The 23,675-nt window shown below is 44.5% G+C and overlaps 1 protein-coding gene across 6 annotated transcripts in view; it reads right to left on the bottom strand.

Moving 5' to 3' along the window:
- LOC141407557 (SH3 domain and tetratricopeptide repeat-containing protein 1-like) overlaps positions 1–23,675 on the bottom strand; it is a 51,720-nt gene that overhangs the window by 14,400 nt on the left and 13,645 nt on the right. For 2 of the 6 annotated variants that reach the window (XM_074000290.1, XM_074000286.1), the window contains exon 1: positions 1,289–1,385. The exons of the other annotated variants lie outside the window; for them this stretch is intronic. The gene's annotated coding sequence lies outside the window, so the exon portion shown is untranslated. Of the gene's footprint in view, positions 1–1,288; positions 1,386–23,675 lie in introns of those variants that run through there. 6 annotated transcript variants of the gene reach the window in all.

The raw sequence follows: 23,675 nt of genomic DNA on the forward strand, positions 1-23,675 counted from the left end.
CAAGCATGGTGGTGGGTGCCTGTAATCTCAGCTATTCAGGAGGCTGAAACAGGAGAATCACTTGAACTCAGAAGGCAGAGGTTACAGTGAGCCGATATCGTGCCATTGCACTCCAGGCTGGGTGACAAGAGCGAAACTCCATCTCAGAATGTTAAAAAAAAAAAAAAAGCCTCCCAACCCACGTCTCTCCTTCCACCTTTCACCCTGCCCTGCATTCTACCTTCCACTCTTAAACATTTCAGAAAAAAAAAAATTATATCCACAGAGAGAGAAAGAGAAAGTAGAAATGGGGTGAAATGTTTGGGGAATCTGAGGGAAGAGTATATGGGAATTCTCTGTACTATTTTTTCAACTTTTCCATAAGTCTGGAGTATTTTGAATTCAAGAGTTAAACAAAGAAAAAACAAAAACAAAAACAAAACTAAAACACTGTCTCCCTTTGTGAACCCATCCTGTCTTTCCCCTGGCAACTGAAGGACGCTCTCAACTAACACATCTATTTTTTCATGAACACTAAAAGAACCCTTGCCTAGTTTTGACTTTCTGTGCTTGGCAGTAGAAGTGTGTGTGTGTGTATTTCATATATATGTGTGTGTGTATATATGTGTGTGGTGTGTGTGTGTATATAGAGAGAGGGAGAAATACATATGTGTTTATATATATAGTATATTTACATTGGTAATGTATCTAAATATAAATGTATGTGTGTGTGTAGATATATATAATACATACCCCATAGCCTGTCCTTAACCTGTTTTAAACTTAGTCGGAAAAACACACACGTAAGCAGAGAATTTCAAAACAATATGATGAATATTTTGATCGAGGGATGTGTTGCTATGGAACACGCTGCTAAGACACAAAACCTCCTAGATGGGGCAATGAATGAACGAAGTTTTGCACCAATAGGCACCCCCTCTGATATCACCTCAAACGTTTATAGTTATATGCTTTTGCTTCCCCCAGGACCTCTGTTTCATAAGGGTTAGTCCTAGAGCCCAGCGAGTTCCTACTACAGCTGGCACACATATGCCATTCAAGAAACAGTGGCTGAGTGAATGACGAGTTAAGAACCATTTGTCAGCCAGTGCCCAGTAACATAACATGCACTGGTATGCAAATTATATTTTTGTTGAAAACAAGGGCAGGATCACAAATTATCTTTCCAGAGAAAGCAAACATCAAAAGCTTCTTTACCCTACTAAAGCACGTTCTAAGAAGCTCCCCTTATATAAAAGAAAACCTCCTCATTCGTTATCAATGGCATGTAAACCTAATAAGCCTTCACCTCTGATGACATCTCTTCCATCCCCAGGGCTAGAGGAAGGAGGTTCTGGAAACCCTGGTAGTTGTGAAGGTGGCTCCCAGCTCTGACAGTCTTGAACCCTGTGGGCGCGGGGGTCACACAGCAGAAGAACAGAGGAAAGCATCATCAGGCTTCAAATATGTTTGAACCAGAGATGGCAAATAGGCTGCAGCCAACTGAAAACACCAGAGATTCATGGTGGCCACCTGAGGGGTTGTACTCTTAAAAAACAAAAATTAAAATTAAAAACTAAAAAATTAAAAAAGGAAGGGGTCAAGAATCCATCAGGTCTGACTGAGATGTGTATCAGTGACTAACACCCCGTATGGCAAAAGTACTCCGGTGCGCTTTGGGTACTCACAGCTTCAGCAGTATTCAAAGGCGTGTGCTTCCCTAAGACTAAGCCACGGGAATACCCCCCCAGCAACACTGCCAGGAGAAACGTCTCACATGGATTTGGCTAGAAATACAGTTGTCTTCAACAAATTAACACTGAATACATCCTGACTTATTAGAGCCTGTGAGAATGACATTCTCAATGATAACAGTTATCACTACAATCTCCAAACATCTGTGATCCTACAAGGAGGAACTGTGACAGCGCAGGCCACGTGTCCAGACTGCTTCCCAGACTGCCTGTTACAGAATAAAAGAAATGAAATCCCCCCTAAGAATGTCTTCACTCACATTTAGCCAGTTGTTCCTTTGTGTGCATCTCTGTGCTAAAATGGCCATTCTTCCCCACAGCCTGAAGTCATACGCTAAAATCAATGAGACTCACATGAAGCCAGAAATGTGCAGATGCCAAGGAAACCAACACAAACGAAATGGGCTGGAGAGTGTGGCCAGGAGGATGGTACTTCCCAGGAAGCAATTACTTCATCTCTGCCCATGAAGCAGGCAGCTGTCACTGTCCCCCAGGCCCACGCCAGCCACTCGAAGTAGGTTCTAACCAAACTACCTCCAACAATCAACATAAATACACCACACAATTGGCTTCTGAAAGGACACCTTGCAACCAACAAGAAACTGTAAGCACAACTTTGAAAAACTGTGCAACTAAAATCCTTGGAAAGGGATCAACACTGCCACATTTTGACTCAAACACTGTTTCGTGGTAGCACTGCAATAATTCACTGAAACAAAAGAATGAATGAGGAATATGTTTATATAGGAATCAGAGGAAGCTTGACTAATCATTTAAAGAAATAGGTCAAGAAACTGCTAGGTTCAGATGCTACCGTGAGACACTGTCAGGGCCTTAGGCAAATTCACTTCTCTTGGTCCTGTTTCTAGGTTCATCAAAAATCAGCTTTGGACTAGGGAATCTGTTGCTTTCCAATGCCTTCCTTCTGCGATTCCAGCCCAGATTTTAGGACTGCTCTCCCACTTGGTATATGAAAGCATTTTCTATGTATAATAGCAAGAGTACATTTCTGTGTTGAATGCAGTTTGGGACTTACTCTATGAGGCAGAATATCATCATGTAATGTTAAGCATGATGACAAGGCGTACTCTAGATAAGGATAACACATAAGACATGGCCATACACCTGTGCGTGCCTGGCAGGGAGATGGGGAAGTCTCATTTAATGAAGCCGGGGTGCCTGTTGCACCTTAACATCCTCAGTCCACATCAAGTTCACAACGTTCTTCTGACATCAAACCACAGGTATCACATACTTTTCCATACTTTCCACCCAAGATTAAAATATGCAGAGCACCGTGATAAAGACGCCTCCATCCCCAGCATGTGGGCTCTCATTCTGTAGAATTACATACTTTCGGGGCAAAATGGTGACCAGGTTGCAGCGGCAAGCAAGACTGGGCTCCGTGGGGACAGCAGACCCTGCAGCAGCCACCACTCCTGTCGCCACAGTCTGATGCAGCTGCAGAGAAGCTGTGGCTGAGGCCATTCACTTTGTGAGAGAACCGCACAGGAGGGAAAAGCTAGGGAAGGTAGGGAACAGGGCAATGTCAGGCTTCTGAGCCCAAGCCAAGCCATCGCATCCCCTGTGACTTGCAAGTATATGCCCAGATGGCCTGAAGTAACTGATGAATCACACAAGAAGTGCAAATGCCCTGTCCCACCTTAACTGATGACATTCCACCACAAAAGAAGTGAAAATGGCCGGTTCTAGCCTTAAGTGATGATATTATCTTGTGAAATTCCTTTTCCTGGCTCATCCTGGCTCAAAAAGCTCCCACACTGAGCACCTTGTGACCCCCACTCCTGCCCAGAGAACAACCCCCTTTGACTGTAATTTTTTTACCTACCCAAATCCTATAAAACGGCCCCACCCTTATCTCCCTTCGATGACTCTTTTTCGGACTCAGCCCGCCTGCACCCGGGTGATTAAAATGCTTTATTGCTCACACAAAGCCTGTTTGGTGGTCTCTTCACAGGGACGCGCATGACACGCAGGTGCAGAGCCAGGGAAGGATCTGGGATGAGAACAGAAAGGAATGTGCCTCCCTGTACACATGCTCGGATTTTATGACAATGTGCGCAGGAGGCTGAACTGGATGCCTGAGAACATTCCTCCAAGTTCTTTTGCTGATTTTCTAAATATTGGTGTAAAATCTGAACTCAGACAAAAATTTTTTAAATCACTTAACATCTTTGTCTGGTGCTCAGCATCATGTCTACATGATCATCTAGAAAACCAACTTCTGTTCTAAGGCTCACATCCTCCTATAAAGTCCTAGGGATTTCACAAGGGAATGCACTTCTCATTCACATCAAGAACACACACAACTACCATTAAAGAAACGCTTAATTTGCTTACACAATGTTTTAAACACCCAGATTTGAAATACAATAGAGAAGACAACTTTTTGATAGCTCTGCTTTCCAAATGCGAACTGCCCATGGAGAAAATAACCTGCCGTGATTTCTAACCAGTCAACCACCTGTCTTCCCTGGCTGCAGTAGGAGCAATCTTTCTGAGCTCAGGATGAAAAAGAACCCAGCTGGTTAGGGGACAGAAAATCATCACTTCTCAGGGGGCTTCCCGGGTCCCAAATCCCCATGTGATACATGGAAGTAAAAAACTATCAATGACCAAGCATCTGAACGCTTATCCCACCTCGCCATCTGCTCCTCCTGCCATGCAAATTTAAAATTAATAAGCCTGCTATTAGAGAACAGAGTTGGTGCTGCATCTTTCTAAAATTATGGATAATTACCAGCCCACAATGGCTTCTAATCAGATTTGAGTGGTCCCTTAGACAGAAAGCTAAAGTGCCTCAGCCCTAAACTGAGAAGAAAACAGAAACTGAAATGCTCTAGATTTGATTTTTTCCCCCTTGTTCTAAAGTTGCTGTTCCCGAATCTCCTTCTACTGTCTTGTTCATAAAATGTATGAGAAACAGGGAAATTTAAAGACATGATAGAAATGGCCACTTTTTCTAGGTACAAACTTTGTGAACATGATTTTCAGCTGCTGGGCTTTTTCTCCACAAACTGTGAGCCTGGAGTACATTTTCTCCCTCGTGGTTATACATTCAGAGTCAGGGAAAGTGGCTTTAGCAGTAAAGAGGGGAGTGCAGTGAGAAGTGACCGGGCACTGAGAAGGGCAGACAGGGACTCTACCTCGGTGGCCTGCAGCACTCCTGGGCCTCGACCTTTACTTCTCTATCTGTACAAGGGATCTAAAGGCCCGTGATTCTAGAACACGACAGCTCTTCATACATACATACGCAAACATCACACGCCTATGTGAAAGCTGTGACACTTGGCTGATTTCCTGAAGAAGTTGTCTTGTATCATTTCTACTCAAGTACTCCGCCTCCTTCCAGACAAGTATCTGAGGATGATGGCCTATCCCACAGCAATGTGTGTAACCTCTCCTGCTTAGGATCCCTGTTCACATAGCATTTTCCAAAAGCATTTGGTGTGAAGTGACAGAAGAAAGAAGAAGGTTCTTTCAGCCCATTCATTCATTCATTCATTCATTCAAAAAATATTGACTATCTATGTGCCAGGAACTGGTGATATAACAGGGAACATATATTTTTGTAGGTAGAGACAGACAACCAAAAAGTATGTTAAAGAGTGATCAATGCTGTAGAGGAAAATACACCAGGAAACAGGAAAGAAGAATACCCGTAGCCACCCTACACTGGGGTGACGCTAGCGTTACAAAATGGAAACAGTGGCCGGGCGCGGTGGCTCACACCTGTAATCTCAGCTCTTTGGGAGACTGAGGCAGGCAGATCACCCGAGTTCAGGAGTTCAAGATCGGCCTGACCAATACGGCGAAACTCTGTCTCTACTGAAAACATAAAAATTAGCTGGACGTGGTGGCACACACCTGTAATCCCAGTTACTCAGGAAGCTGAGGCACAAGAATCACTTGAACCTGGGAGGCAGAGGTTGGAGTGAGCCGAGATCGCGCCACTGCACTCCAGCCTGGGTGACAGAGCAAGACTCTGTCTCAAAAAAAAAGTAATAATAAAAATAAAATGTAAACAGAGAATAAGATACCAAAAGAAAGAACATGAACGATTAATTGTAACAAAACCCTTTGTAAGCTGATACTTTCCTTCCTGGATCCTTGTCCCTTACAAATGGAAAAACACGGCGGGTAGGGGTAGCATCAAAATGATGGTGATGTTTTAAGATGACTTCAGGTTTCAGATGTCTGACAGCCATACTCATGTACTTCAAGGAAAAATCTCTAGCTCTATCAGCCATCTGGGCAATGGTTTAATGTCTTTTTTTTTTTTTTTCCAGAGGGTTTTTAAAATACAGGAAAATGTGTGTGTTTATTTGGTTGCTCTGTCCCTGCACACGTGCAAACTGTGCTAACAGGTTTTTCCATGTTTTGCTGAATTTGCCAGCTTGCCATAAACAGGCTTCCGTGTCTTAATTGTCTATAAATAGCACAAACACCCAAAAATGCAAATTAAGACAAGCTGACCCTTCAACTGCTGCTGCCATGACAGCAAGCGACAAGTGGCCAAATCAATACGTGGAGACTGAAGCTGTCCGGCAGACAGCACAGGGTCGACTGCTTTTCCCATAGCATTTAAAGAAACAAGCAGAAACGGCTCTCCACACAGGACAGACACGTCCTTTGTTCTTTGAATAAATGCTGCCAATGCCCAAAATACTTTCTCCATCACACTATCTATATGGAATTCAAGTTCCTTCCAATACCATGAGTAACGCCAGTTATAGACTGTGTTTAGCCATAGTGACCCATTAGCATTCTTGTTCCTGTAAAATGTTGAAATAATAACATTGAGTGTGCACTCACGAGGTGCCAGGGTCTGGGTTTGATCTCGTTTAGTTGTCATTGAAATCCTGTAAGATCAGTACCATATTCTCTTATTTTTCATAGATGAGGAAACTGAGGCACAGAAAGGCTAAGTAAGTTGTCCATGGTCACAGGTTATTTAGGAACTTTTCTCCAAACTTTCAAAAGTTAACTACTGCCACTATTACAAATGAGTTTCTGTTTGTTTGTTTGTTTGTTTGTTTTTGAGACAGGGTCTTGCTCTGACCACGCTGGAGTGCAGTGGCGTGATGATGTTTCACTGCAGCCTCGACTTCCCGGGCTCAAGTGATTCTCACACCTCAGCCTCTCCAGTAGCTGGGATTACAGGCATGAGCCACCTGTAATTTTTAAATTTTCATTTTTTGTAGAGATGGGGTTTCACCATGTTGCCCAGACTGGTTCCAAACTCTGGGCTCAAGAGATCCTCCCAGGTCGGCCTCCCAAAGTGCTGGGATTACAGGTGTAAGCCACTGTGCACAGCCCTACAAATGTGACTTGTACAAAGTCAGAGCAGTGAGCAGGAAGAGAACAGAGACTTCGGCGAGTCTCCTGGCTGTTGCAACACCATATCCCTCCTCCATACCGTAATGTGTCTGCACCCACCAAGCTCCTAGACGTTGAAGGCAGGCCAGCTCAGAGACGAAACAGAGTCAAGAAAGAGAAGATGCAGACATGCGTCCTGATTTCAGCTCGAGCGTGCATCTCTCCCCTGCAGCTGCACAGGCAGAAACCAGGGGCCGTGAGTCTGAGGCAGTGTGTTTGGTTCCTGGCAGGTAATCTTTTGGGAGACCATCCCATACAATTAGTGTTACACTTCTCAAAAAGGAAGTGTGACTTGTATAGAAAAATCGATTCCATTTGGGAGAAAGGTCTAATAAAAACACAAAAGGATAATACATTCATACAAAAAGAAATTCAATTCATCTGTCACAAACCGAAATCCCAAAGCCCTCTGGGCACACAGCTGCTTTTCTGAGCTGAAATTCAACTCCAGTTGAGAAACAGGTCAACTTTTCTAAAAAGATTTCTTTTTCACATGCCTTCAATAAAAATTCCTTTCCCTCACTTGTCATTTTCCAGATTTAATGGCTCTGTTGGCCTTCCTCTCATTTAGGCCATGAACACTGACTGCAAGTCTGCTACGGCCCAGACTCCAAGGGAGGCACCCTAGGGAACACAGATGACCGCAGCACAGCGACACCCTCAAGGAGCACACATGGGGAAGGCAAGATGATACCATCGCAGCCTTCACACACAAATGAACTTGGCATCCATATCCCGTCCCATTTCTAGAAAACAACGATGCTGAGTCAGTAAAATGTACTGAACAGCCTGCAGTATGGAGGCAGGCACGAGGGGGCTTCATGCGGGGAAGAGCACCTTCAGAAGGGGGCATGCAAGCAACGTGGAGGCAGGAGACGCCCCCATGCACAAGGGCCAGCCTGGGGGCCTGCAGAAATGCCCATGCATCTGGGAGGACGGAGAGAGGACAAGATACTTAAATGCTCCAAAATGAATAGAAGCCTCCCAAGAACCTCTCCCGAGATGGGGCAGGGATTTACAAAAGACCAAACCGAGCATGCGCAGTTACCTGAGCATAGCGCCACCAGAGCGAGCTATCCAGGAAGAAACAGGGTCATTAGAAGCCTGAGCCTCTACTCCCAGCTCTGCAACTCATTCACCCTATGACCTTGGTGAAGGCTCTTAGCTTCTGTGAGCCACAAGAGAATCACGGGAAAACAGAAGATATGAAAACTGCTCTGCCTTTTTCACAGAACTGCTGAGGGAATAAAATCAGATAATGGATTTTAAAATTCTCTGTGAATTACGAAGCAAAATACAAACGCATGAAATCATTCTTACCATTAACAACAGCACTGTCAAATTAAGAGCAGAGTTAAGACCACAGCATTTTCCACCCCCCGGCTCCCGAGAGAAATAGTGAGTCCAGCCGATGTATTTGGGCAACCCCAGTATCTAGGCTTTGAGAGCCTCAAACAGCTCATGAACTCTGACAGTATCGCTCCAGCCCAGTGCTCACTAAGTTCTCCAAGACAGCCAACTGACAGAAAATACTATAGATTTTTCAGCTGGGCTTGAAGCCCTCCAAGCTCACAGCACAGCTCAACAATGAAGAAGAGTTTTCTGCCACTAGGCTCAAAAGCTGGCTTTTGTAGATTCCCATAGAAAGAACATTCAAGGCCAGGCGTGGTGGCTTATGCCTGTAATCCCAGCAATTTGGGAAGCCGAGGCAGGAGGATCACCTGAGCTCAGAAGTTCAAGAACAGCCTGGCCAATATGGCGAAGCCCCGTCTGTACTAAAAATACTAAAATTAGCCGGGCATGCTGGCGGGAACCTGTAATCCCAGCTACTCGGGAGGCTGAGGCAGGAAAATCGTTGAACTCAGGAGGCTGAAGTTGCAGTGAGCTAAGATCACGCCACTGCACTCCAGCCTGGGTGACAAGAGCAAAACTCCATCTCAAAGAAAAATAAAAAAAAGAAAGAGCATTCTTTTTTGCTGATGTTAAGTTTCCTGTGCTTAATACAGAGAAATCATATAATACTGAAATCCTGAAAAACATATCATAAAAAGCATTTAGTGACTGAAAAGACATTCAATATAACCTGTAACAGTGAGTTCCCCTCCTCTCTCCAGCCAGCTCCACTAACGCTGTGACCCTTAACAATGCTTTCACTACCACAGAGGAAAATTAATAGGACCTCTTACCCCTCTCAGCTGACAGCTAAACCAGTGCTTCTCCCTGGGCTCACTAAAGATGACCTTTACCCAAAACCAGGCTGCAATGACCCTGTAGATGTTGACTAACAATTTCAAAATTCCCATATTCTTTGTCCACTCTTAAGGAAGATGAACTGAAGCCAGGGGTCTCCAAGTCAGAACTAACAGAGGCCTTAAACATCAGATGGCCCATCCCCTTCTTTGACAACCAGGGGATCTAAAGCTGAGCTTATGGAAGAAAACAGCCTGTTTAGTAACAAAGCAAAAACCAAAGCCTAGTCACTTAACCTCTGGTCTAGAACTCCTGCAACAACCCAACTCCCATACAGGATGAGTCTCCCTAACCAGAAACTCCGAAATCCACAACTTTTTTTCAGTGCTGACGTGACGCTCAAGGAAATGTTCATTGGAGCAGCTCAGATTCTGGATTTTTGAATTCAGGATGCTCAACCAGCATGTATAATACAAATATTCAAAAATCCAAAAATGTAAAAAAATCTGAGACACTTCTGGTTCCAAGCAGTTTGGATGAGGGATATTCAACCCGCATTTTTTTTTTTTTCCTCTAATGAAGGAAATTAAAAATGAGGACTGAGCAAAGTCATTCAATCCATACTAAAGTCATTCAATAGTTTAATTAGTACCCATTTAAAGTTAAGTGCTACCCACAGATATCTAAAAGGATGAACAAATACATGCCTACAATCCCAGAACTTTAGAAGGCCGAGGCGGGAGGATCATCTGATGTCAGGAGTTCAAGACCAGCCCAGCCAGCATGGTAAAACTCCATCTCTACTAAAAATGCAAAAATTAGCCAGGCGTGGTGGCGCATACCTGGTATCCCAGCTACTCGGGAGGCTGAGGCATGAGAATCACTTCAACCTGGGGGGAGCACGTTGCAGTGAGTCAAGATCACACCACTGTACTCCAGCCTGGACCACAGAGCAAGACTCTGTCTCAAAAAAAAAAAAAAAAAAAAAAAGGAAAAAAGAAAACTAATTTAAATTGTGTTTTCACATGGAGCCCATGTTCCCAGAACACAAGCCCTGCTCTATGCTCCAAAGGGTGCCCCTTTATCTTAATACTCACCATATTCCATGGCAGCCATTGGCGCGTGTCTGTCCATCGCACTAGACTTCCTGCACATGAGGCAGGGATCATATATTATTACCTTTCTGCCCCAATGTATGGCCTAGAAGACACTCAGTAAATGATTACTGAACTAAGTCAGTTACTAAGACATTTAAACTTGTATTAACAAAATTGATTTAATAATTTTGCCAATGCAGTGTTCATACCACACAGCTTAAATCTCAACCTGCGGATTCATCTTGTGTTCTGCTAGATTATCACCTATTAACATTCAGGAGGCACCTAGTATGTGCTAGGCATTACTAATTGCTGGGGACCTAGCAGTGGCAAAACAACATTCCTTGTTCAAAGAGAAGTTCTAGTATAAAGAGGAATAGAACAGGCTAGATTAATGAGAGAGCTAAGAAAAGGACAGGCTGCTGTGGGAAGCACCTGGTCTTGTCTGGATGGTACACAGTTAACGAAGTCTGAGTGCTTCATATAGCGTAAGATCATCTCCTCCAAAGAAGCTAATGAAGCTTTGATTCCCCAGTAGCAGAAGACACCACAAAGGTGCCCACAGCCACGTGCTTAGTGTACGAAGTGAAACCAACCAAACTAACAAAGCTCCAACTTCCAGAGGCAACGGTCCAATTATGAAATCCTCTGGCTATGTTCAATTGAAATTCAAGGTATTCAAGAGGCCAATATTTAAGTGATAAATTAACCCAACCACTTAAAACTAAAGTAGTCTTTGGTTCAAGGGGTAAGGGTATACTACCTTTTACAAATTTATTAGCTCTTAATATTTACATTTAAATATGATGAAGATGGTGTAATAATAACTTTACTGAGTAGTTACTATGTGTTAGGCACCAAACTAAGCACTTTACACACACATTTGCACGATCCTGTGAGATGATAATGACCCCTTGTCATCCCATTTCATAGATGAAAGTCAGGTTTATATAAGCTTAAAAACTTGCCCCAAATAACACAGCTAGTTAGCAAAACCCAGGCAGCCTGACTCCATAGGCCTTGTTTAAAGAAGTAATATTTATAAACTGTCCAGCACAGCGGTGGTGCAAACAAGAGTTCAATAAATGCCTAAAGGGTACTTCATACCCAAAATCGTTTCCCGCCAATCAAACTAGACTTACTCTGGTTCTGCATAACCAACTGTCAAATTATTGTTCCATGAAGAAAAGGTGGAATGGATAGAGATCAGAATAGAGTGAATAACTGGTAAATATACTTGATGACAGGTAGTAACAGGATGTGGCATTTAGGCTATTTCCACATTTGTTTGCATAACACTTTTTTCACAGTTCTAAAGCACAAGAACCATTGTAAGCTGGTGAAAGCATAAGGCATGTCTATGATCCAGGACTCCAATTCACTGTGGATCGGTGGATCTCAACCTTTACGGTATATCAGAATCACCTGGGGGTTTTTAACAGCACTATAGCTGCCCAGGCTCCATTCCTGCAGATTCTATTTCAACTAGTCTGGAGTAAGCACGCACGCATTTTTCACAGCCCCCCAGATGCAGCTAGGTTTGCAAACCACTGTCCAAGATGCTCTCACACTTCTGCTCAGTTCAACACACACTCACTGAGATTCTAAGCACTAGGAATCAGGGTAAGTTAACAAGTCAGGCTCCACTCCCTAATAATATTGGCAAAGAAACCAATATCAGCGATTTATTTCAGTCCAAACCAAATAAATTGCCGGGTGAAAAAAATGCCCTGGCATAGTTTGCCACACAAAACAACTTCCTGTATCTTCCCAGTCAGTAGCCTAGAGACTGACTCTGAGCCATGAGAATTCAGAATCAGGGGAAAATGCCAGTCTGAGGCATCTGTCACACTCCTAGCACACCCCCAAAAGCGCCCAGCTACATTTCACATCCACTGTCCTAACAGGGGTCGAAATAGGGAAGAGCAGTGCAATACAGAAAACAGAGCCTGCTGGGTGGCAAAAGGCTGGGAAATTCCAGTCCTAGTCCTGCTACCAATCGCTCTGGTCACTTCTCTCTGGTCCTGGTGTGGCCAACAGTTACATGAGAGGGTGAGGCATAAAAACACAGATGTCAGGCAAGCTCCAGCATCGAAAATACATAGAAATTAAAAAGCATTAAGGTGATATCAAGGAATGTATGCCATCAACCAGAAAAGTAACTGAAATATTCCTTTTCCCATTCTTAAGAAATCAAAAGTGGAAGCAGAAAATTGAGCAATCAGCCTATCAAGTTGACTGGGGCAACAGAATACACTCATGGATTCTGCTCACAACATCGGGGGTGACAGACCAAAAGAAGAACCGCAGAGCGTCCCTCTCTCCTCTGTCCACCCATGCCACCAGCACGTGAGTGCGTCCACATGCAGCGCCCAGTCTCCTGTTCCACCGACGCCAGCGTCCACTCTCCGCAAGCCTACTAAGTGCCACATGTGCTATGATGCTCCCTCATCTCATCACCATAGACATCCCTGCTGGAGGTGAGTATGTGACAGATGAAAATCATGGAGGCCTAGGGAGGTTGAGACCCGCATTCCCACTGCGGTGAGGGCGTGCTTGAGAGGAACCCCACGGCTGGGCGTCCATGCTGCTCTCCTCAGTAATCACTCCCGGACCAGAGCAGCGAGGGGGAATTTTCTTCCTCTCACTATTTTCAGCCCCTTGGCTGACCCACCATTCCCCAGAAAGCTATCGAGTTCTGGCAGCTCTGAGGCCACAAAGCCATAAACGCAGGGGACACACAGCCCATCTGTCTCGAACGGGTCTTTTCCTTGTCATGCTGGTCATTTCTAAGAGCAGATGGGTTAAGAAACACTTGGCAAGTTACCACGAAATGAACCCTCCACTCCTCCCTGGGGGAAGGCTGACTAGCCAGCAGTCAGGCCGGCTTTCTTCCCCTCTTCCTGCATTCCTGTCCCTAAGGAGCCACAGACAATCCCATCAAATATAGGCAGGGGACAGCCGCCTCCTTCCTACAGCTGGAGGGGGGAAGGGTCCTCTCGGGCCTTTCTAACTGCATGAAAACCAAACTGGGAGTTGTACTGACTCGGGCCTCACCCATGTTGCAGGCATGTACAACAAGGTGCCCAGTGGTATCATCAGGCAGAACTACGAATGTGCTTTCCATCGTTTTCATACAATGATTCCAGAACCGCTATCCACACAGCTCCACGTCTCACACATACGACGTGCTTCATGGATTACACAGCATATTCACCAAGTCCCTCATCCGCTCCTCCCAGCAGCCTTGTGTAATACCTTGAGTGTGCTTCTTCATCGCCATTTCTTAAGAAATGGAGTTTCTGAGGTTATGAAACCAAAACTTTCCCAAGAACATCCAGCTAGTGTTAGAACCAGGATATGAGGGCTTCTGATTCTAGAACCAGTATTTGTGCCACTGTTCCACATGGGCCCCTCCAGGGATTTCTGCCTGATCTTGAAATGCAGACAGGAAATCCATCTCTCTACAGTCCTGGGGTTCCCTATAGACAAGAAGTCAAACTTCTAACAGAAAGCTTATACTTTTTTGGAAGACTACCTGGGATATTTCTTTTAAGTTAGTTTGTTCATGTTTTGGAAAGATTGTTCCAATGACAATGCGGGGCATGAAGTGTAGAAAGGATTCCATGATGAGGCAGAGAAACAATTCGGGGGCTCTTACAACAGTTCAAATGAGGCATGAGGTGCAACCAGAAAGGACAGAGGGAAAATGCATTGGAAAGAAATGCAAAATGAAATCCACTCAGACCCAGGATGGAAAAAGGGGGATTAAGCATGATGGTGGTTTCTAGTTTGAAAGACTGATGACCAACGATGTCATTAACTACTGCAGAGTGGTATCTGGGGCCTGGGTGCACCAGTTTGTTTAACCATTCACCTGCTGAGCAGTCTCCGGGCTGTTTCCAGTTTCTAGCCTTCATGATGAAGCAGGAGAATCACTTGAACCCAGGAATTCCAGACCAGCCTGAGCAACAGAGGGAGGCCCTGTCTCTTCAAAAAATTTTAAACATTAGCTGGGCATGGTGTTGTACACCTGTGGTCCCAGCTACTTGGGAGGCTGAGGTGGGAGGATCTCTCCAACCTATGAGGCTGAAGTTGCAGTGAGCCATGATCGCACCACTACATTCCAGCCTGGGAGAAAGTGAGACTTTGTCTCCAAAAAAAAAACCATAATATCACCCATATTAAAGACAAGTATTGTCTTTTTGAAAATTTAATTACAGTTATGTAATGGACATGTAAAATGTCCACTTTGAAAGCTTGAAAAATATATAACTCTAAGTATTCTTACCTTAAAATTCTGATTCCTACCTAAGATATCGCATACTGTTTACATAAGTATCACAATGTCTGGACAACAACTAAAAATGTGTACGAGAGAGAAAAATGAGCATGTATGCCTATTGAGGTATATTTCCCCCTTATTACATAAACAAGTCATCACGGCAAACCCCTGTGGCTGTATCTAAAGCAAGCCTGCAGTTTTACTTCTCTGTATTACAAAATGCAAGGCTAAAATTCAAATACTAAACATTTCCTGAAGCCAAGGGTAGTTTACTTAAAATAAATGCCTAGGGTCTATATCAAAAATATGAAAAAGCTAGCTACTTCATAGCCATTCCAATCTAAGTTCAGCTTTTTTTTAATTGACACATAATTGTGTACTGTACATACGTATGGAGTACACATAGTGATGTCATAATACATGTAATGTATGTGATCAGTGTAATTAGCATATTCACCATCTCAAACATTTATCATTTCTTTGTGTTGGTAACGTTCAATACCCTTCCTCCAATTATTTGGAACTATATATTCTTTCTTTTTTTTTTTTTTTTTTTGAGAAAAAGTCTTGCTCTCTGTATCCCAGGCTGGAGTACAGTGGTGTGATCTCAGCTCACTGTAACATCTGCTTCCCAGGTTCAAGCTATTCTCCTGCCTCGGCCTCCCTGGTAGCTGGGGTTACAGGCACCCACCACTATGCCCGGCTAATTTTTGTATTTTTAGTAGAGATGGGGTTTCACCACGTTGGCCAGGCTGGTCTCAAACTTCTGACCTCAGGTGATCCACTCACCTCAGCCTCCCAAAATGCTAGGATGACAAGCATGAGCCACCGCGCCCAGCCTGAAACTATATATTGTTGTTAACTACAGACATCCTATGTTATAGAACACTAGAACTTATTCCTATCCAGCTATAATTTTGTATCCTTTAACAAATTTCTCCCTATCTCCCTCTTCCCCCACCCTTCTCACCCTCTAGGATCCTCTGTCTACTTTCAACTTTCATGAGATCCACTCTCTTTTGCCTTCCACATAAGAGAACATGTGCTGTGTAACTTTGTGTCTCTGGCTTATTTCATAATATCTTCCAGTTCCATCCACATTGTTGAGAATAACAGGACTTCATCCTGTGTTATGGTTGAATAGTACTCCACTGTGTATAAAGACCACATTTTCTCTATCCATCATCTGCTGTTGGACACCGAGGCTGATTCCATATCTTGGCTACGGTGAACAGTGCTGAAGGAAACACACAGGTGCAGAAGCCCCTCCGACACTGATTTCCTTTTCTTTGGGTATCTACACTGTAGTGAGACTGCTGGATCACACTGTAATTTTATTTGTAGTTTTCTGAGGACCCTCCATACTGTTTGCCATACTGGGTGCCCTAGCTTACTCACTCTTATTCTTTTTTCTCTTTGAGACAGAGTCTCACTGTTGCCCAGGCTGGAGTACAGTGGTGCAAATTGGCTTGCTTACTGTAGCATCCGCCTCCCGGGTTCCAGTGGTTCTCATGCCTCAGCCTCCCGAGTAGCTGGGATTACGGGCGCCTGCCACTGCACCCGGCAAATTCCTGTATTTTTTAGTAGAGATGGGGTTTCACCACGTTACCAGGCTGGTCTTGAACTCCTGGCCTCAAGTGAACCACCCACCTCAGCTGCCCAGCAGTGCTGGGATTACAGGTGTGATCCACCACTCCCAGCTAATTTTTGTGTTTTTACTAGAGACGGGGTTTCACCATGTTGGCTAGGCTGGTTTCAAACTCCTATCATCAGGTGATCTGCCTGACTCGGCCTCCCAAAGTGCTGGGATGTCAGCGTGCGCCCCGCGCCCAGCCTGCTGCCCTAGTTTACACCCCCCTACAGTGTGTAAGAGCTCCCTTTTCTCCATATCTTCACCAGCACTTGTTATTTTTTGTCTTTTTGGTAATATCCATCCTAACAGGTGAGATGATACCTCACTGCGGTTTCTGATTTGCGTTTCTCTGATTATAAGTGATACTGAGCATTTTTTCACATATTTTTTGGCCATTTGTATGTCTTTCTTCAGGAAATGTCTGTTCGGTTGGGTGTGGTGACACAAACCTGTAAGCCCAGCACTCACAACGCTAAGGCAGGAGGACAACTTGAGCCTAGACCAGCCTAGGCAGCATAACAAAACCCTCGCTCAAAAAAAAAAAAAAAAAAAAAAAAGAAAAGAAAAAGAAATATCTGTGTCTGTTCAGCTTTTTGATCTCCAAAAATTAAGAGCCCATTTTGGAATCAGACGACCTGCCTGATTGAGAAACAATCTGTGTTTGGTTCTACTCTGCTACTTCCTATGTGACTTTGGGAAGTTCCCTTAGCCACTTTGAGCTCAACTTCCTCAACATTAACCAGGAATAAGTAGCACCTGCCTCTGCTGGTTAACGCTGAGGACTGAAAGGAGAACCTCCACAACGCCACTTGACGATGCCGCCTGGCGGAAGCCCCTCAATGCGGGGCTGGTAGGATCATCTGAAGCCAAATACAACTTTCCTTTCCACTGTCCCAGGCTCACTCTGCATGCGATTAGCAAGGAATAGCGAAAAAAGGAAACCAAAATAGTTGCTTAATTTTTAATAAATTTTATAAAGAGGGGGTGGTGGCAAAATAGGAGGGAGAGGAGGGGAAGGAAAAGCAGCCGGTCACAAGTTCTAGTCCAGGGCTCATCCCCGGCCTCCTCACTCAGGCAATCACCAGTCCCCACCTCCTGGGGAGGGGTACTTTCTCCGCTGGCTTCACATACAGGAAACGCACTGCCACAGGTGTTCAGAAACCAGGAGCACCTTGAAATGGGCAATGTGCTTTGGGTAGGAGACCTACAATTTCCCCAAAGAAACCACGGCACAAAAGTGACCCACATAGGAGGGACCAACCGCTGTAAACCCTTGGTGGCAAAAACGGATGTCATACCTTCTGTACAGGAGACACACACCCAAATAAAACTTGCCAAAATAGCAGAGAAAAAAATACAGCAGAAATCCAGTGCCATTCTGTCACAGAAATATTTATATCCCAAAGCCAGGGACCTCTCTGGAACACTGTCTTTATTTCCACGTTTCATGGAAGATGTTTGAGTGCACTCACGTGTGTCTCAACAAGCTTCCAGTCCCTCCTATAAACCCTGTGGCTCCTCAGCAAAACCCAAAAACAAGTATCAGTTTTCCTTCCAAATGGGAAATTTCCTGACCTAGCGAAACCAGCATCAAATCCACTTATTACGAGACAGCTGATTACAGGCGAAGTCCTCTAGTCCAGGATGACTCCCCTCCTGCAGGAGCAGGAAGGATGGGCATAGCAGTGGCCTGCCAGACCACATCTCCAGGCAGTTTGAAACCATGGCTGCTCAGGTGAGCCATGATAAAAATCAAAACCAAGTATCTCTGAAAAGTGTACATGGCAAGACCCAGACCTCGGACCAGACTCAGCCGAAATGAATGTTGCAAGGTTTGTTCAGAGACCTCCTCCCCATGCCCCCTCTCCCCGGGACCTCCCTCCTTGAACTAGGGGCCCAGGGCCAATGGACAGCTCCCTTACCTCTAGCCCAGTGCATTTTCAGGACCAGCTCCCAGACTGTACCAGACCCTGAAATGTATTCACTGAATGCACTATTTCTTGAAATGATCATAAATCACCTGATTATAACAACAATTGTTTTAAAAGTGTTCTCTCTCTCCCGCGGGAATCGTGCCATGAGTTTGAGCACGCAGCTTTGCTTCTCTCTACTGCAATTCTATCACTTGCAAAATGTTAACAATTACTGTGTTCACCCATAGCATTGTTGTAAAAAGCCTTAAGACCCACTTCATGTAGCCTGCCTGGAGCACAGACCCTGTCATATGGTAAAAGCCCACTGAAGGTGAGTTATCTGTAGCTATTATTACCTAGTACTACAGCGAACAAAAGGAGTCGATCAAGTCTCATCGTATCACCATGAAAGGATGTCCATGTAGACTGCGGAGTGGGAGTAGGGGGACTCAATGTGTATCAGGTACTATTTTGTTTTTTACAATGTGTACATGTATCTTTGTAGGTACACTGGAAAAGATCTGGAAGGAAATACACCCAGTGTTAATAGTGACTACCCCAAAGACACATTCATCCAAACACACAACAGAAAAACACTCACCATCTTTCTGTCTTCCAAATCATTTGAACTATTTTCAATAAGCATCTATGGCTTTTGTAAAGTTTTTGAAAGGAATTTATTGCAATTTTTTTCTGGAGAAACAAGCAGGAGCATGAAAAAGGTAGAAACAGAAGGTAAAATGGAATGGGACTCAATGGAATTGAGTCCCAGCCAGGCTCAGCAAGCACACGAACCACACACCTCTCACTACAACTCAACACCAGCTCTCTCTTCTCTTGGTCCTATGGCCCAAGACTTAGAGATAAAATGTTTATTGTTATCACATCAATCACACCAAGGAGCTTGGAACCACCCTTTCAAACTCCTCTGGTTCTGTGTACCTGCCCGGGGCTGTTAGCTTTCCTCCTGTGTCTTTGGCTGGCCTGTAATCCCCTAGTGGTGGAAATGCACCCGGACACTTAGCTATCATCCCCACAACACTCAGCACCGCAGAGACCAGGGCAGTGATGCCCACTCGGACTGTGATTCTACTTATAAAGCAAAGGACCAGGGGCCAGATGTGACTTGTCTTTGGTAACTTACCAGCTGTTGCTTGAACCAGAACAAAGCCAGGTCTCCTGATGCCCAGAAAAGAGCTAGTGCCTGTCCCGCTAGAAACGTGGTGAAAATGTTTTGCTTGCTGTAAAAAGATGCACTACTGGAGAATATGGGTGCAACTTCTCATGGAGCCACTCAGCCGCGATCACTAGGAAACAGGGCTGCCGGATGAGACACTCGGCCCAGGTCACCAGGAAACAGGGCTGCCGGATGAGACACTCGGCCCAGATCACCAGGAAACAGGGCTGTCGGATGAGACACTAAGCCCGTCCACCGGAAAGGAAATCTGGTTGGGCAGTAGAGGGAAATTCACACAGGTTACTCCAGCCCAACGGCAGCAACAACATGAACCAAACAAAAAATACCTGACTGGAAAGCCGTAGCCTGGCTAGCAAATTCGAAACAGAGCCACAATCCTAGCAGCACATATCACTGCAACACAGAACTTCAGTCAGTGTGCACACACTTTAAGTAGAAATGTAAAACGCCCATGTTTTTGGAACAAGCGGTCTATTTGTGTGTGTGTGTGATGTCAAACAAAATAGCTCAGAAGAAACTGTTGGCAAGGAAATAGAAATAGGCGCCCTTACACATTGACAGTGAGATAACGGTATGGCCCTAACGGAAGGGAATCGAGCAACACCCATCAACATTTAAAATGTGCAGAACCGTGGATCCCACAATTCCATTTCTAGCAATGCATCCTATGAACATATTCACGCAAATATGCAAGAATTACGTACAACTCAGCACTGATTAATCCAAACGGTTGGGAACAACCTAAATATTTACCAGTGAGGAACTGGTGGAGAACAGTATTTATCTTAAGCCGACATCTGTGTTTTTAAAAAGAAGATACATAGGCTGGGCGCAGTCGCTCACACGTGTAATCCCAGCACTTTGAGAGGCTGAGGCAGGTGGATCACGAGGCTAAGATATCCAGACCATCGTGGCCAACATGGTGAAACCCTGTCTCTACTAAAAATACAAAAATAATCTGGGCATGGTGGCGCACGCCTGTAGTCCCAGCTACTCAGGAGGTTGAGGCAGGAGAATCGCTTGAACTCAGGAGTTGGAACTGGTAGAGAACAGTATTTATCTTATGCCAACATCTGTGTTTTTAAAAAGAGCTGAGGTCACGCCAGCCTGGTGACAGAGCAAGACTCCATCTTGGAAAAACATACAAGCAAACAAACAAACAAAACTGACAACAGTGGTCACAGAGCAGTGATGAGAGTAGGACTGCCTTTCACTCTCCAGGACCTTTTGAATGTCGCTCATATTACATATTCAAAATATATGACTACAGTAAATATTTTCAAAGTAACTATGAAAAACTGGGGAAATAATAATAATATCTAACACACAGGACTGCTGCATAATTAAAGGATGAAAAATTTTAATCACTATCAGAGTTCAAAGGAAGAAAGATTAATTCTACCTTGGATGTCAGAGCAGGGATCATGTAAAAGAAGTGAGTATTTCAAGTCTTGAAGGATGGAGAAGATATAAAGAGGCAGAAGTGTGGAGATGATGTCCCAGATGGAGATAAGAACATAGGCGAAGAAGATGAAGAGATGAGAAGGTCTAAATTCTAAGTGCAGCTCTCAGGCTGGGCTTCAGAACAGGGCTTAGGCAACAAGCTGGGGTGCAAGGCTGATGGCGGGAATGGAAACACTGAAACCCAAACTTCCGTATCACTCCCGGATCATGAGCCTTGAATGCCAAGCCAGGGAACCCGTCCTTGATCTTAACAATGAAAAATCACTGGGCTGGCTGTGGCAGTTCATGCCTGTAATCCAGTGCCTTGAGAGGCTGAGGTGAGAGGACTGCTTGAGGCCAGGAGTTTGAAACCACTCTGGACAACACAGCAAGACTTCGTCCTTACAAAAAATTTAAAAATTAGCTAGGCAGGATAGTACACCTGTAGTCCCAGCTACTCAAGAGGCTGAGGTGGGAGGATCACTTGAGCCCAGGAATTTAGGGTTACCGTGAGCTGTGATGGCATGCCTGCATTCCAGCCTGAGCAACAGAGCAAGGGCATGTCTCAAAAATAAAACAAAATGAAATAAAATCACTAAACGTTTGTAGAGACATAAAGTATAAAATCATACCGTATATGATTTAATCCAGATATATAATATAAGTTCAAAGAGGAAAAGAGAAATTAGGAAGCTGTTATAAGAAGACAAGACTCAACTAAGACATGAGCAAACGCCCTGGGCTCACAGCACTGTCTTTATATAAAGGAATGAACTGCCACATTTATTTTCATGGCATCACCAAGTTAAATACAGGCTACAGTATTCTGGAACCATCTCTGTATCAGTCAAATCACATGGCCATAATACCATAGGCAAATACCATAAAAAACACCGTAGACTGTGTGGTTTAAACATTAGTTTATTTCTCACAGCTCTGGAGGCTGGAAGTCCAAGATCAAGGTGTCGGCCAACTCAGTTCCGAGACAGGGACCTCTTCCTGGCTTGCAGACAGTCACCTTTCTTCTTGTTTCCTCACACCAGGGCAGTGGGAGCTCTCTGCTTTCTCTTTTTTTTTTTTGAGACAGAGTCTCCACTCTGTCACCAGGCTGGAGTGCAGTGGCACATTCTCAGCTCACTGCAACCTCTGACTCCCTGGTTCAAGCAACTCTCCTGCCTCAGCCTCCCGAGAAGCTGGGATTACAGGTACATGCCACCACACCCAACTAATTTTCATATTTTTAGTAGAAACAGGGTTTCAGGATGGTCTCAATTTCCTGACCTCGTGATCTGCCCACCTCAGCCTCCCAAAGTGCTAGGATTACAGGTGTGAGCCACCACACCCAGCCTGGTTTCTTTTCTTCTAAGGGCACTAATCCTGTCAGACCAGGGCCCACGCTCATGACCTCATCTAACCCTAATCATCTCCCAAAGGTCCTATCCCCTAATGCCATCACACTGGCAGTTAGGGCTCCAGTACAAGAATCTGGAGGAGACATAAACATTCACTTTATAACAATGTCTTTTCAATCCTGTTGAAAAAAGCAACCAAATGAGTAGGCGAAGAAGTACCTTATATGTAAACAAGTCAGGACTTTTCATATTTCTGCTAATACATTAAGGTCAATTTAAAATGTCTGATAACAAGAGTCAGAAGCAGAGATAAATGAAAGTTAGCTACTCTGCATTTTAGGCCCACATTGAGTTGTCTTCCAATGACATTGCGGCACAAAGAACACTGCTTTCTATTCCTGGTTTTGCCACCAAAGAAGCTGGAACATTTCCCTGTATTTCCGTTTATCTTGAAAATCACTGGGCTGATCTAGCAGACCTCTAAGGTCCCTTCCATTCACAAATTCCACAAATAACTTCCTACCAACAGAGGCTACACAAATAAACTACACTGATGAAGGGGAAAGCTAACACTAGCAAACAATGAGATGCACACAAGACAAGACGTATAGAGAAGTGGATCAACCACAAACCGGTGGACGATGAGCCAGCGGGGGATAAAAACACATTCCCTAACGATGGACAGACAGGCAACGGCGCCGAGGTAGTATTGTTGAAGATTTCCTATTTTATACCTTCAAGATAAATGGCCCAATTGTTTATATTCATTCTGATTAAATGTGAACGTGAAAACTTCCTTCAGGGGACACAGACATCTAAAAAGTTCCCAATGTATCCAATTTGTCATTTGATATTTTTACTGACCAGAAAAATGAGGGACTGAATATACAAACAGACCATGCCTGATCATATGTATAAAGACAGAACTCAGACCACAACCGGTAGCTGCCCACCCGGGAAACCAATCCCCTATCTACAGTCAACAGCCAGGAGGCCAGCCAGGCTAGCACATCAGACAGGAAGCCAGACTGCTCTCTCTCCACAACCCAGAAACTAAACCACGACTCTGTCCCACGTGGCCAGGATTTGACTCAAAACTGACAGCCACCCTAATTTTGGCCCCTATTTCCAGTTAGGATAATTCAGAGAAAGCCATATATGCCCCTAACCAATCACATAAAACACCCCACTTCTGCACAGCCGCCTACAGCCCCCAAAACAGCCTCCACTGGGAGCCGTTCTTTTCCATCCTGAAGCTTCCCCACTCCTCATCCGCCACTCACTGCCATGTCAGTCTCTGCCACACGCAAGTGACGGTGTCGACTCCATTGCCACAGCAGCTCTGAGAAAGTTGCCTCTGCCTGTCTCATGTGGGCAGTCTTCCTTTATTTCCCCCAAAGAATAAGTCTTAAATGAGGGGCTTCTCTCCAT

This window comes from Macaca fascicularis, chromosome 8, assembly GCF_037993035.2.
Source record: "Macaca fascicularis isolate 582-1 chromosome 8, T2T-MFA8v1.1".
NCBI classification, from domain to species: Eukaryota; Metazoa; Chordata; class Mammalia; order Primates; family Cercopithecidae; genus Macaca; species Macaca fascicularis.